General features: G+C 47.1%; 1 protein-coding gene across 2 annotated transcripts in view; it reads right to left on the bottom strand.

Moving 5' to 3' along the window:
* The window catches only part of DENND4C (DENN domain containing 4C), a 1,503,495-nt gene that overhangs the window by 560,217 nt on the left and 928,925 nt on the right, over positions 1-14,353 (bottom strand). The window lies entirely within an intron of this gene.

Below are 14,353 nucleotides of genomic sequence, written 5' to 3'. Positions count from 1 at the left end.
AATAATAAAGCAAAGCATTTTGTGAGGCTTGCTAAAATACAACAAAACCTTTCATGGATTTTAATATTTTGCAGGACAATCTCTTAAAAATCCCCTTATTTTTTCGGCCTTCAGTGTTCACTTGTTGCCAATGATAGCTGGGTAATCAAAGAGCACCTGCAGTCCCCTTATTAACTGAATTAAGGAAATGAAAAACCTATCATCATGGTGATTTCTGTACATATGTCTGGCTCTGCCTTTTACAACTGGTTGGGATTAGCTGCACATAGGCAGGACCCAAAAAACTGCTTCTCCAAAAGATAGTTTTCACAAGATCCAGCCTGAATGCTTTACTGTGAATCACCAACCACCACAGCCCATTATCCAAATGTTTTTCCTGCCATACAAGATTGTAGCAAGGCATATCATTAATGAGGGAATGGTTGAAAAGAATTTTAAAAGAAGGAGAGCTAAATTGAAGAACACCTTATTTACCATGATGGTTATTTTTTCTTTTTCTGCCACTCCAGTCAGCTCTTACTTTATGAACTGGTTGGAGGCTGGATTGAATGGGCTAAGATCACTGGATGGGGCAAGCATATACCACACCGGACTTAAAGCATCCTGGATATGGATAGCTTCCTAGGTGAAGGATGCACATGCACAGGAGAAAGGTGCTCAGAAGCATTGTGTAGATTAGCCCAAGCAGCTGCTTAGCAAATCTCCACAATAGGTACATATACTGATAAGCCACAGACTTTATCTTGGTTCAGATGAGTGGAGGTTAATGTCTTCTCATATTGTAAGCCATTAATATCCCACAGCCTTTCTACTTGGCAATTATAGCTTTTGCTGCTTTACTGTAAACAGTAAGAAAATCATAAATAATAGAGAGAATTTGATTTGCTAAAAGCGTAAGTTCTTTCAAGCTACAAGTTTAGAGCTCTGAATTAATAAACTAATTATTTTGGCTGACACTACAAGAGAGTTCATGCTTACGATGGAAATCTGTCAAGCCTCTGCCTCTGCACTCTTTCTATTTAGGAAAACTAGACACTGGTACCTGAGAGTTGATGTTTACAGAAATAAACGAAGATCACACAATCTTCCAGATGAGGCAAGACATCATCCAAAGGATAAAGAATTGAGGATAGAGTCAAGAGTGCTATGACAAAGAAAGCTGCTTGCTCTTACAATAATGCTAAGTGGCGTCCTTTGTCTCCGCACAAATGATTTATTTTTTATTCTAACCAATCTAGGTGTACATTAGTTTAGTAAGCATCGAAAAGTCTCAATTTATTTTACACCAGAGAATGCAGTTTGATGGAGCTGTTCTTACGACACCACATGGATTTATACTTCTTTTGGGCAGAATGGAGTCAAGACACCAAACTTGATTTTCCTTTGGGAATTAAAATATTAGAATGATGATTTCAAGTCTTCCTATGCTTTGTGCCTTCCTGCATCCATAAAGTCCATCTTGCTTAAAAATGAGGGCAACGTTATCTGGTTGACCATTGGGACCCGCAATCCCAAAAGTTAATTATTTCAGAAAATAATGATGATTCTCACCTGCGTTGCTTTCGGGTTCAGAATCTCCTGAAAGGACAAATGTCTGTTCATCAGACACTTGCAGAAAGTTGTTGACCAACTCTTCTTTATACAGTGGACAGACTGCTGTACCCACTACGGACAGGTCAGGTAATGACAGAATACATAAACCATATGGAGTTTAAAACCATTTTTCTTTACAGAACAGTAGTCCAAGTCCTCTGATAATGTCTTATTTGCAGAAAGAATTTGCAGGTACAGTCCTCCGGCTATTTAGCTATGGATCTATGCCATTCTAGACATCATCTTCCCAGAGATTTCCATCTCGAGGGGAGACGCAAGATTGTTGTAACTTGTATTATGGTTTTCAAGAGCAGAAAATGAATAACAAAGGTCATAGTTCCATTTTCACCAATTGCAGGTTTCCACTGTCCAGTCTATTTGCATCAGACACAAATCACCTGTGTAGGAAAAGAAAACGCCCCTTTTGACACAGTTACCCACCACAGTTTGCCTCGTAACTGATGCAACTTTGAAAGTTTACTATGTTCTTGCTAACCAGGTACCCAGAAACAGTGTTTTTTTCCTAAATTGACACCACTTTACACTTCATGTAAGACCCTAGTAAATGATACCCCTGGTACCTACGGCATGGGGTCTAAAGAGGGCCCTAAGGGCTGCAGCACGAATTGTGCCACCGGAAGAGACCTCACCAGGGCTCATGCAAATTGCCATTGCAGCCTGCATGTCTTAGTGCAAAGGAATGCCTGTGTGCCATGCCTGCAAAGCACTGCATGTGGTATAGGTAAGTCACTAGCATATCTGGGTGAGTGGATGTGTCTCTGTGATGTCTAAGTTCACCCTTAGATACCACAAATCCAAAGGGAAGCCATACCAAGTACATCGGCTGAACACTCATGATTACGAGTTCCCCAGTTATGTGATGGCGTACATACAGATGTTTGGTACCAAGCTTCTTGTCTTAATAAACCCGCACTGATGCCAGTGTTGGATTTATTAAGAAATGCACCCAGAGGGCACCTTAGAGTTTCTCCCTGAAAACCTACTGACCACTAGTGTGTTGACTGACTGGTCTCGAGCTCTCCTGGATCTCTTCATTCTGCAGGAGGCAATATTTGTCCACCCCTCCCTTCTTTCTGCTGTCTGAGTGTTTGGTTGTTGAATAAGAACCACACATCCGGAAGACTGGTGCAAATAATATAAAGGCATTTGTAAACATCCCATGAAAATTGAGCTCTGTTCTGCCAACAGTCTATGTAAGAGAATGAAGTCTAAAATTACAAGGCACTACAAAGACCATCTTTAAAAATAAACTTGAGGCATAAAGGATGTCCAATGGGAAACGTGAAATGGCAATGTTGACTTGCAATGGTAAAACAGAGATTTTTCTGGTGCTCTTTCAAAACGCATAGAACGTTGCATCTAGGAGGTCCACAGATGCCAGCTGATCTGCCTGCAATCCAGGCAAAAGTTTTTTTTTTTAACTTTATTTATATCATTTTGCAATAGTACATAGAGGTAAATTTTCGTGTGGTCCACAATATGCAACATCAGGTATCAAAAATAGAAACAAGAAATGATAATAATTCGTACATGGCATCACTATCAATAACAATGTACAGTCTCGGGAGGAAAAACTGGGCAGAGCAAATCAGGTCAGATGTCACAGTGCTAGCTGAACATGTATACATTCTGTCAGGGAAAAAAGATATTCCATAGCAGTATAGAGCATAGCAGCAAGGGTCCCGAAACAGCCACTTTCCTCGATATCAGTGCAGTACATCCCAAAACTCTCCGTACAGCACATCCACTATAACATAGGCCAATAAGGACAAGTTATGACAGTACGGCCACTCCCTCCCGGTGTCCATTATCTGGGGTATTACCATGTAGCGACCCTTCTGAATCCAATCCCGCAGCGCTCACAAGATAAGTTTTTAGTGGCTCCCAAATATCTCTAGGCCTCCTTGCCAGCGGTTGCGTTTCAGCATAAATGGAAGTTTGCTCCTGACAATAGATGATATCAGTGAGCCAGTCCTTAAACTTTGGGGCCCTCCCACGTCCCCAGCGGCAGGCCACTTGCCGTTTAGCCAGTAGTAGGGTGATGTCTAGGAACTTTCTGTATTGCTTGCTTGGGTGTTTGCATAGTATAAACTAACAGCATTAGCAATGGATCCCTTTCCAATGTGACCCCCACCATGGCCTCCAAAGCCTTGTGCACCTGCGTCCAGTATCTCCACACAGCAGGACACTCCCACACCAGATGCAAAAAAACAGCTCCTGCCTCTTTACATCGTTCGCATCTATCAGTGTCAGATAATTAAAATCTATATTTCTTAGCCGGTGTATAATACAGTCTCTGCAAGAACCTATAATGAATAATCTTGAGTCTGCAGCTAGCTGATATATGGGCTGTGACCCCACAACAATAGCTCCACTGTGCATCAGGAATCTCCCCGCCCAGATCTTCACCCCATCGCAAACGAGCTGACCCCTCAAACTCCTGCCTCTGCGCCCTAATGCTACCATAAATACTAGATACCAAGTGCATCCCATTCATGGAACTCAACAAACAGGGTCATGGACCGAAACTGTCCCTCCAGAAACAGATCACCCATTGTAACGACTTTGAGGCACCCACAGAGCCTTTGGAACCCCTTTTCCTGCAACAATACCAGTTTGGGATGGTAGGTTAGTGGCATTTGCGCCGAATAAAGCAATATCATTTGCAAGAGTGTTGTTATTCGCCTCCAAGCATCAATCGTGCATGTCACCATCGTGGGTGAAGTCTCCAAAGCCTCAACTGGGCCATGTATAAGGCCACTCAGGGGTAGGGGATAAGCCACCCAGTCCTCTGCTGCTTATTGGGGCATAAAAGGCATAGGCGCCATCCAGTGATAGGCGTAATGAGCCTGCGCACTTAGATAGTATACTTTAAAATCTGGGATATCAAAGCCTCCTTTATCATAAGGCTGCGCCAGGACCGACCACTTGAGCCGCGGCTGTTTTCCACCCCAGAACAATCGAATCAGCTCAGTTCCGCGAGTATAATTTTTGTCATCAGGAGGGACAAACGAGAAGCCGAAACTTTAGCTAAAATCTTTGTGTCGCAGTTAATCAGCGACAATGGACAGTATGAGTCACAGACAGCGGGAGCTTTCCCGGGCTTCAAGAGGGAAGTAATACCACTTCCCGCATATAGCGGGGCAGGACCCCCACCTCTAGCGACTCCTCAAACACCTCCCGCAGCACCGCAGCCATAATGTCGATGTAGCATTTATAGAATTCAGCGGGGAGACCGTCCAACCCCGGTGCCTTCCCTTTTTTGAGTGACATTATCGCCTCCCTTATCTCATCCAGCTCTTATGGGGTACTGAGGAATGTCCTTTGTACGTCGCTTAACCAGCAAAGGGCAATATCCCCCAGGAAATCCTCAAACTCCACCTCTCCCACAGTCTGCGTGGTGTACAATTGACCATAATGCGCTGCAAACACTTTTAAGATTCCCGCAGTATCTTAGCATGTCCCTCCATCTGGCTTATTAATTTCCAATATGGTGTTACTGAAGTGTGGGTTCCTAGTGATCTCCGCCAATGCCTTCCCTGGTCTTTCTCCTTCACAGTACCTGCGTGCTATCCAGTGCCGTCCCCGAAACTTAGCCTCCCTCGCAGCCTCCACCTCATACTCTGACAACTTGACCCTAAAGCCAAAGTGTGCTGGTCCTGCCTCCCCATGCACCATGAGGGCCTCCAACCCCCTCAGTTCTCGGTCCAATGTACATATCTTCCTTTGTATATCTTGCAAGACCCCAAAGCTCTTAGAAATACAGTACACTCGGACCGTAACTTTAAATGCCTCTCACACTACTTCAACGCTGTCAACCGATCCCTTGTTGCGGGGGAAAAAACGCCGCAATTTCCTCTCCAAGTTCCATATTAAATACCTCATCCAACAATGCATTAGGCTGAAGACGCCACTGTGGCCTAGGTCTATCACATCCGGGCATGTTCAATTGTACCAATACAGAACTATGATCAGAATATGTTCTGGCTAGATGTTCAGCCCCTTTGAGACCCATACTCCGCCCCCTAGAGGTTAGACAATAATCGAGGTGTGCCCATGTGCCAGTGCAAGATGTGAAGTGCGTACCCTCCTTAAGCAGTGGATAAACAAATCTCCAGCTATCTAGTAAGCCCCCCTCTTCCATAATACCCTGCAGGGCTTCTCTAGATCGGCTCTTGTAGTGTACAACTCCATCCGCCCTATCATGAGCTGGTATCATAGATCCAATATTTACAATCCGACCCCACAAAATTTGTAAAAAATTCTGGCGTATCAATATTGGGTGCATAACAATTTACTATAGTCACAGTGTCAGTCCCCATTCTTCCCCATACAATAACATATCTCCCAGAGGGATCAAGTACCTTTCCCAAAACTAGAAACTGTATTGATTTTTAGGTCTCGCCTGTCGATGCGCATGCGCATCGAGCTTGCGAGACTATGGGGGCTTAACCACTCTTTAACTAACTTGCAAGGAATCGTGGCGATTCCTTGCAGTGCCCGTGACTTTTAAGCTCAATGCGCATGGAGCTTAAAAGCGCGTGCACATCAGTTCCCTCATCCGCACGTCGCATTTCTCCTCCCCCCTCGCCCCCTCCCCTGCCCGCCGTGTCGCATTTCTCCTCCCCCCTCCCCTTATCTGCCTTCCCTCCGTCTTGTTTGTGTCGCATTTCTCCTCCCCCCTCGCCCCCTCCCCTGCCCGCCGTGTCGCATTTCTCCTCCCCCCTCACCTTATCTTCCTTCCCTCCGTCTTGTTTGTGTCGCATTTTTTTAATATGTGGCGATTCTTAGACTTGCTTGATAGATTTGAGTGTATTCATACCACTTCAAGAGGGCCGCTATGTGAGTTTAAGCAGACGGGTACATATCATGCAGTACCGTCGTTTATGTTGATGAGACATCAGGTGTAAACGCCATCCAGTTACTGGGTCGGTATCTTTCCGATCGCGGGTCGCGAGGAGAACACTGCGTCTTCAGTTTGATTATGGAGGTGAGCACAGACTGCTGTTTGTGTTCCTGATGGGAAGCATTAGCAGCGTAGCAGGTTTATAAAAGTGTATTCTTTTTTTTAACAGAACACGGAGGTTCGTGTGGCATATTAATGTTTTGCACTTCAGCGTTTCGTCGCATTTAAGGTTGACAGGGGCACCCTCAGCTTTACTTTAGAGGTGAGCAGACTTCTACTCGCGTTGATGAAGTGAGGCATTTACAGCGGAATAGGATACATTCTTTTTCAGAACTTCCAGGTTCGCGTGGCAGACCCAAACAGTGGTTGTGTATATTGCACCATAAAAGTGTGCCCTAAGGGATGCAACCAATTTATAATTGGAAGCACAGTTAAAGCTATTAGACCCAAACAGTGCACAACAGTGTTTCAGTGTATCGAAGGTAAATTTCTCGGGGTTAAGCACCGCGTATATACGTTGGTGAATCACGAGCAGCCGTGTGTATTTTGTTCCAATATTCATTTATTCTTCATTCAGGTTTCCGCAATACGGACAATACTTGTTTTGTTTTTGGGAACCCGGTAGAAAACGGTGAAACATTTTGGATGTAAGTTTCCTTCATTTTTTTTACTGCGGTTGCCATTTGCGGCACGCAATGAGGATTGTACACAGTGGTGAAGGTTCACTCGTATCTATTATTTCCATTTAGCACCACAGACTATGTACCTTTGACTATTTTTCTCATTATATGAACACGACCGATATGGTGTAACTTGATGTGCAATGGGAATGTGTTAAACAGACAATAGTGCCAGTAAGGCACACTCCACCCCGCCGGAGCCTCGCATCACTCTGCAGTCTCTGCCTCGCGCCCGCCATTGCCCCCTCCCCTTCAATCTCTCTCGCGCACACTCCACCCCGCCGGAGCCTCGCATCACTCTGCAGTCTCTGCCTCGCGCCCGCCATTGCCCCCTCCCCTTCAATCTTTCTCGCGCACACTCCACCCCGCCGGAGCCTCGCATCACTCTGCAGTCTCTGCCTCGCGCCCGCCATTGCCCCCTCCCCTTCAAGGGGACTGAGCACGTGCTCTCATTATCTCACCTCCCTTTATAATTAATTTACGGTCTTTGCAACTCCCCAGCCATATGTTGCTTTGTTTTCGCTGCTTCTTTGTTGTTGTGTCGCCCCACATCCGCCTCTCACCGCACCGACGCCACCTCGCCTCAGACGGCCCCCTCCCTCCTCCTCCCCTCTCTTTCTCACACACTTCTTTCGCCTCCCTTTGAACTTCTCCCAGCTCAATTACTCTACCCCTAATTTCCCATCACTTCCCTTTACAGCTCTTTTTCGCTCTCCCTCACAAATTCCCCCTCCTTTCCAATTCCAACAGATCACCCCTCCCAATACTGTTCGTCACTGGGCTATAAGTCGGATGCAAAGGTGTTTGGGGGAGGGGGTCTCCAAAAGGTGTTTGGCCTATTTAATTAAGGGTGTGGCTTAAATATGTAAACTCATTTTCTGTGATTTCCATAGTATGTGCCACCCAACCTGACTTTTGGTTCCTCTCCCAGCTTTCCTTTATTGCATCCAGTTATAGAACACAAAAATTGACGTGCACCAAAAACCTAACAGGACTATTGCAATTTATTTATTTATGTGTTTTTAACATAGCGCGTACTTTACCCAGAGTTGTCAGAGCGCTTTAGACTAGAGCGAAGTAAATTACATAAGGAAAAAGTGACATGGTAGTAGACAACACTACTTATATGTACAGCAGTTACTCGGGACGTGAGTTACAGATTAACAAATTACATATTCACTCAAGATTACATATTAAGTAAAATTGGAGCGATCAAGGCTGCACAGCTACATAATATATATTTATAAAATTGAGACAGAGGGTCCTAGTAGCTCTGGATGAACTAGCTCCACATCCACCACACCCACCACACCCACATCATCCACCACCACATCCACCACCACATCCACCGCCACATCCACCGCCACATCCACCACCACAACCACCACCGCATCCACCACCACATCCACCATGATATCCACCACCACATCCACCACATGCACCACCACATCCACCGCATCCACCACATCCACCATCACCTCCACATCCACCATGACATCCACCACCACATCCACCACATGCTCCACCGCATCCACCACCACCACATCCACCACCACATCCACCACATCCACCGCATCCACCACCACCACCGCATCCACCATCACCTCCACATCCACCATGACATCCACCGCCACATCCACCACCACCACATCCACCACCACCACATCCACCACATGCACCACCACCGCATCCACCACCACATCCACCACACCCACCACCACCACATCCACCACCAGGTGCAAATGCAATGTTCTTGGATTTTCGTCACAATAAAATACACTGAACATAATCTTCACAAAATTAATTTACAAACGTTTAAGCTATTGCCATTATAAATTACAATAAATTTTATTTAAGTATTAATTATTTACAAAATTAAAAGCCATTGTTATTTGCAATATCAATACATCTAAGTCACGTAAAGACAACACACATTGCATTACAAATGCTATAGGTGTCACATTTGCGAAAGTTAAAACTATTGACATTGTAACTGACAAAGCTATTACTTTTGCTATTTTCAAAACCAACACATAAATAAAAAAAGTGTCCTTTACAATACCAATTGCTCAAACTTTCCTAATGCGAGACCTATTGCATTTCCAATGCTTGTTTAATCAGTATGGCAGTGCCTCTAGCATACGACGAGTATGAGGAAAATAACCGGACACTCGCCCATCCCGTAGCGAACGTGCTGTGAGCGGAAATGTGTCTCTTGAAACAGTGCGATGTGCACCTTAAGTCTGTTCAAATATGCCATCATTTTCCTGCCTTTCCGCGCATCATTCAGCCCTCATGTATTCCATGTCATAAGGACGAGTCACTCCCTGTCCCTGCCATCCTGTTTCTTAAATGCCATAAATTTGCCCTGTAGGACAGTCAGATACATTTCCGCCTCTCCAATCATTATTTGTACCCGGACCACACTCATGACCTGCCTCCCCTGTATGGAAAAAGCTTTCCCAGTCCCACCGCCCCACTCCCACTGAAGCATCCCAATCATGCCAGCCATGTACCCTCCCCCTCCCCCCTCCAACAAACCCAAACCATGACGCAATAGGGGTATTCCCATGGGGGGTGTACCTTCAGGTGATGCACTGAAACCTTGCTTCCAGTCAGGGAACCACCAGCTCTTATTAGTCCCTGTTACCAGCTAGGGCATCCGGTTAAGGTCACATACCATACTACTTTCCCCATAACAAACTTAGCATATGAATCAACAATAGGCACTAAAACCCAATAAAGCAAACTCTGTTATACATTACAGTCTTCCAGCGGTAGTCAGTCTTGCAGTTATTCCACATTGATGATTACACATTCACAACCCCACAGGGTACATCCCTTCGAAGCTACTTGTGCTCACTCAACATCCAACAGTGGTTGCCCTTCCAGTCCATCTTGTTCATCCGGGACATTCTTATGCCGTTTCAGCATCTTCAAGAATTTCTCCACCGACTGTGGCGTAGTATGGATAGTTTGCTTTCCCTGGTGGATGACGCGCAGGATACAATAGAGCATAGTCCACCTGCTCCTGCCACAACTTCTACTTTACTCCATTAAACGTCTGTCTCTCTTCTTGCACCCGTGCTGTGAAGTCCGGGAATATGGTGAATGGGACTCCGCCGTAATTAAGTTGTTTAACCTCTTGCCACCTTCAGGACCGCTTCGCGATCCTGATAATTAAGAAGGCGTGCTATAATAGGGCGAGGAGCGGCGCCGGGGGGCGGCCGCTGGCCAAGCAATCTATGCGCCCTCTCCACTATAAATTGAGCCGAGAGGGCCCCATCAGCGGTGACTGCCGTCAGCATTTTTTCGACATATTGTTCTAGGCGCCCCATGTTGGTACTTTCTGGCATGCCTAAAATTCGGACATTGTTCCGGCGGCTGCGAGCTTCAATGTCCTCGTTCTTGGCATCAATGATTCGCATAAGCTTGTCCATTTGAGTCACAGCTTTTTTCAATTGTTCCGTTACATCTTCAGAGACAGAGATCCGCTGCTCTGCCTCCTTGAGCCGGGTGTCGTGGTAGTCCAGCTTGCGTGTGATATTATCCATGCGAGTCGTGAGCGTATCTACCTTCTCCGCTATTGTTGCAATTCACTGCCGCATTCTTGCAAGTATAGTGTGCAACTCGCTGTCTGTGCCAGTGTTTTTATCAGACGATGCCTCCATCGGCTTAGTCGCTTCCTCCTCAGGCGTCTTTTTGGGATTTCTTTTCGCCTCGAAAGTGAGGCGCGGTTGACAAGAATCCAGACTGCCCATGGCACGCCCCAACAGCCACCTCAGCACAGAGCTGGCTAACCTTATAGTAACTCCTCACGAGAGGCCCGTCCTGGCAGCAGAGCAGCAAGCTGCGTAGTCCGTGCCAAAATGTCCGCAGCGTCCCTCCCGTCAGCTCCCGCACACCAATGTTAGACAAGCACCCTTCGAATGACTACAGGAATCCAAACTGCTCTAGAGTAAAAGATCCGCTTGTACTTTTAGCTTTGCACTTGTTAGTCCCAGTGACAGTCACAGCAATCGTGACGACCTCCAGGCAGTATGAATTCAATGAGCCACCTGCAGGGTGATCAGCTCAGGCACCCACTGTGGCCGCCGCCATTTTATAAGTCTCTCGGGATCGTTAGGCCCAGTGCCATCCGCCAATAGCATCTAACAGTTTCCTTTTATATTATTCCTGAGCTCCCTCCAGCCAGTATCAGGCCACAACCTCTTCTGCCCCTGACACCTCTCAGGTAAGTTTCAGGTCGAGGGGTCTGGTGAGCACCCTCACACGTCCTGCTCCCAGTAATGGAGCCGTAATACCCGCGTACTATCTGCCATCCGTTTCATTCACTCGGCAGGCTAGACAATCAGGATAAAGTGGCCCCTCGTCCTCACCATCAAATCTGCAGCAGTTATGGCCGGTGGGCACTGATCACAGCAACCAGCCTCAGGCGCGATCCCCTCAAGGCCTCAATGAGGGCAGCCGCCATATTAGAAACACGTTCAATGCCCCACAGCATCTGCACTCCTCCACCTGTCAGCACCAGCCAGCTGCAAGCACCCGTTATGACGAGGCCGCGGCGCAGCCCGCCGGAGTCCAGCGACGCGTCTTCCTACTTCCACAGCCGTTCACAGTCAGCTGCACTCTAGCGTCCGAGCACTCCTCCCATGAGGCCCACTCACCACATGGAGACCGCGGCGCTCCCGTAATAGCCGCTCTTCGCCCCAAGCTCCACAGCGGCACCAGGTAACTCCGCGGGCTTAGCACGGCAGCAATATCACCTCCAGTTGCCGCAGGACAGTTGATGCAAGCAGGTTATAGGCACCACTGGCCCCAAGTCGAACCAGGTCAACAGTTCATGTCGTCTCAGGGGAACGTAGAACAGGCTAATTTTAGGAGAAAAAGCTGGACAGCGGAGACTCCCGGAATCGCGGCCATTCCGCTCGTGCGCCACCTAGCGCCCCCTATCCAGGCAAAAGTTATAATGTAAAATAGGTTCCCTGTAGAACTAGATTCATGTTGTACTAGTCCAAAATCCCCCCAGGCCTTGGTGTTATTAGATCTGTCAGCCGCTTTCGACACGGTGGACCACAACATCCTTCTCCACCGTGTCGAGCAGGCTGGCATCCAGGGCCTGGCGCTGGCATGGGTCAAATCCTTCCTGACCGGGAGGTCTCAGACCCTCAGCCTGGGCACTTTCAGAACCCCTAGGGAGCACTCGACCTGTGGGGTCCCCCAGGGCTCCTCTTTATCCCCTCTTCTCTTCAACCTCTATCTTCGACCCCTTCTTTTTTCTTTGAGGCAGTGGGACGTCACCGTTTTTAACTACGCGGACGACCTGCAACTCATCTTTCCTCTTAATTCCCCCTCTGCTATTCCTAATTTCCAGGCAGCTATGTCCCACATCCTCCAGTGGATGTGTCAAAACCAGCTCAAATTGAACCCCGGAAAGACGGAGCTCCTTCTTCCTGGCAGGAGCTCTACCCACTGGGGTCCGCACTTTTGGCCAGCAGAACTCGGCCCCCCTCCCACCCCCGTGGCCTCGGTGAAGAGTCTCGGGGTCACTATTGACTCCGGCCTTTCTCTCGGGCCCCAAGTGGGGACGGTGGTCTCCTCCTGCATGTTCCAGCTGCGCAGGATCAGGAAGGTGGCTTATCTCCTCACTCCTGAAGCCCTTCTGCAAGTTATCATGGCCCTCGTCCTCTCCCGCTTGGATTTTTCGAACTCTATTTACCACGGTCTGCCTAAAACATCTCTCTCCAGACTGCAATCTGTTCAAAATCAAGCGGCGAGATTGGCCCTTGGGATTCCGAAATGGCAATCCGCCAAACCCCTTCTCTTTAAACTGCACTGACTCCCTGTCATCTCGAGGGCAGCCTTTAAGATCGGCTGCCTCACCTTTAAATCTCTATCTGGCTCCTGTCCCGTTTTTCTGAAATCCCTCATCAGGCTCTACTGCCCATCACGTAACCTGAGATCTTCTCACCTTCACCTCTTGTCCATCCCCCCTATCAAACTTTGCAGATCTGGAGGCCGGAGATTTGCATTACTGGCCACTAAACTCTGGAACTCCTTCCCCCTCTCTCTCAAAACCTCTAATTCTCTCATTCTCTTCCGCAAATCCCTAAAAACATGGCTTTTCCCTCAATCCAGCCAAGTCCCTCTGTTTCCTCTGCATCCAACCAGCGCCAGGAAACCCACGGTGTCAGTGCGCTTTACAAGCACCCCTTACAATACAAAATCAGCTTGACGCCCTCTGCTGTTTTTAGGACCCCTTAAGCCCCCGCACTGTGATCTGTAAACTGTGCAATCTTTCAAAACAAATGTGGAGATAACTTCTGAAATTGTGGAGGGAGCTAATGTGTACTTTTGTGTGGGTTTGGTATGGAGAGATGTAGGGCCAGCCCTTTGTGTATTGTCCTCTAAACTCCGTGTGATGGAAGTGCACGAATTGTGAGAAAGGGAAAGCCTATTGATATATGCTCTAATCCAGGATTCTTGCAAGCTACTGGTAGCAAGTAGCTCTACTGTGTACATCCCATCCTGCTAAGGTAGATGCTTTTGCTTGTTTGAATTACTACAGGTATACCAAAATTCAAAAGGGAGTATTCAAGACAAACATATGTATTTTCAGAACTCAACATTGTGTAAACTAGGGCCCTGAAAAGGGAAGCAGTCTTTCTTCTACAAATCTGTTTGCAGAGGAGGATAGGTGGGTAGGTAAGGAATCTGCAGCTAGAGTCTCTACAAGATAAGGTGTTACAGAATGTAAGTAACTTGTTCATCTGATAAAAACTTCTAGCCACAGATTACCCTCCTTTAGAATAGATACCCAAGCAACACCTCCCTGGAGGTGGGTCTGCAAAATAATTACTCACCAAAAAGTCCTGCAGAAAGAACCGAATGGGCAAAGGATGTCCATGCAGCAGTGCTTAGTAAATGTGTGGTGCAGTGAGGGCCACATTGCTACCTGGCATATGTCAAGGACAAGAAGAACAAGTTACCTACCTCTGGTAACGCTTTTTCTGGTGGATACAGTATCTGCCTGTGGATTCCTCACCTTCTGAATTTCCCCCTGCGGCAGCATTTCACAGAAACTTGATTTGTTTTGTCTAGTTCTCCCAGGTCAACGAGGACGTCACAATAGAACAGCTCCGCAGGCGACTCC

This window comes from Lissotriton vulgaris, unplaced genomic scaffold (assembly GCF_964263255.1).
Source record: "Lissotriton vulgaris unplaced genomic scaffold, aLisVul1.2 SCAFFOLD_247, whole genome shotgun sequence".
Lineage (NCBI taxonomy): Eukaryota > Metazoa > Chordata > Amphibia > Caudata > Salamandridae > Lissotriton > Lissotriton vulgaris.
Note: the sequence above shows the minus strand (reverse complement) of the source record. Positions and strands in the feature narration are given on the sequence as shown.